Source organism: Hermetia illucens, chromosome 1 (genome assembly GCF_905115235.1).
Source record: "Hermetia illucens chromosome 1, iHerIll2.2.curated.20191125, whole genome shotgun sequence".
In the NCBI taxonomy this organism is placed as follows: domain Eukaryota; kingdom Metazoa; phylum Arthropoda; class Insecta; order Diptera; family Stratiomyidae; genus Hermetia; species Hermetia illucens.
In genome coordinates this window covers 19,769,940-19,771,991 of record NC_051849.1, presented here as the reverse complement: position 1 = coordinate 19,771,991, position 2,052 = coordinate 19,769,940, and positions in this window count along the sequence as shown.

Sequence of the window (2,052 nt, the reverse complement as noted above, 5' to 3'; positions counted from 1 at the left end):
CCTATCTGTGGACGAATTGGAGATAAAAGGCTCTGGTATTCTGAACAAAACCCAGAAGTTGGCTCCTTAAAATCGGGTCCACATGGTTAACAAGCAGATTTGAATCGTGCATGGTGGTGTGAATGTTTCCCTCCTAGTGGTAGAGGCAGAGCTTGGCTCTGGTATCGAAACTCCAACTGTGGCACTATCTCTATTTATATCGCCCTATCTGCTTATGTGGAAAATATTAGAGAGTGTGATATTCAATTGGTTGCTCCCGTTTGGTTCCAGCTAGCAGATGGTCTATCGGATCAGCCATAGATCTGGCTTGTGAGGCCCGTGGCGTCGGTGGCACTGGATGTCGGGATGACTTTTAGCTTGCCAATTGGGGTTGGATTAAGAGCACCTTGGCTTAGCTAGGTGTCCTTGGTTATTAAGCGGTCGATAATCGAGAGCTACCTTTCTGAGAGGCTACTTTGCTACTAGGCAGATGAAGAGCCGAAAGAAAATATTGAGGCAGCAGGTGTTCCTCAAGGCTCTGTATTTACGCCTTTGAGTGCCAAAGGAGGCAACGTTGATTGGGGTTGCAGATGATTCGGCCCTGGTGGTAGTTACGAAAGTTCGAATCGCCCAATGTAACTGTGGACTTCTGAAGAGCCGCTAGGAAGGATTTGCAAGAGAGATGACAACAGCGATGGGATAATTTTGGAAAAGGCCGCTGGACCTATATCCTGTTCCCGTATATTGAGAGATATGTCGAGTAAAAACAGCGAGGATTTAATTACTGCCTAGCAGTCCTTTGGGGAGCACGGTGCTTACAGGAAGTAGTTATATCGTTTCGGATTAGACGAGTCCCGAATTCACCGCTAAAAACGAGGTTCCGAGCACATTAAGATCAATTTTCCGAGATTCGTGGATGAAAAAGACAACGTTGCATGACGACCTCACCGCAGTTATCGGACCTCATAATCTCGTGGAGGAGATGCTAAACGTTGGAAGCAAAGTAGAGCGCGATAAATGTACCAATACAATGCAAAAAAAATTTAAGAACAGGATGGAGCCCGGAAAATGTCACAGGTGCACCAGAGCCCTCCATGCAAAGTAACTCTTCGAGGTGGTCTCACGATATATGGATGGAGAAACGGAGGTCGCTTTACACAACACAGTATCACCCTTCTAAGATTCCAGATCACATTGCTGAGGTGACCCAAGCGGCAATGTTAAGGGTTTCTGTTGTTGATGGATGGTCTGATGAGAGACAGACAGTGGTTTCAATTTTAGTTAGGAGTAATTTGACGTGAGTGGGTTTTTGAGAATTGGTTAAAGTAGCCCCTCTCCTTTGCGGTTAGTCAGTCATCTGTCTCAGAGGGTGAGTTAAAAAGTTCATCGAACTGTTCTGTTGATGTTTTTATTTGGCCAAAGCGATACTGAATGTTAACTGTTTGTAGACGATTCCCTGCAGGAAATGTCAATAGGAAATCATGAAAACGGAGGAATCCAATAATAATAATAGCATCAGTTCTTATTCTTATTTGGGAAGCCAGAAATCAGTAGCGCAAATACTAGCAGACAAAGGTCAATAGGAAAGCCAAAGACAATGCTGAAACAATTCTACTGGAGAAGATTGCAAATCGCTGTGTGGGTTTCGCAATAGGTGGGTGCAGTCGATGAAATACGATAACTGGAATCTTTGGGTAAATTGCTGTACCGTAGCGAGATTCCAGCGGCCCTTCTACCATCCTATGCCGATCGTTGGCCTTCCAAAGTCTTCGCTCCCATTCGAGCCACCGCGTCTTCCAATTTTCGATAAAGACAATACCCCCCATCTGTTTCGGGATTTTTTCGATGTTCGCTTCCCTTCCATCTTATCTTTCAATAGTACATTGCAATTCATCTGCTGAACCTTTTGTTGGAGAGTACCCCTCTGCCTCTTGCCGCACTCATTGCAATATACTTTTGTACTCTGGAAAGCTAAGTGGTAGCAGACGCGAATCCGGTATCAGGTTGCTTCTGATAGTTTTCTGAAAGACTTCTAACTACAAGATTTCGGTCCAGGCTAAGGGCCATCACAAT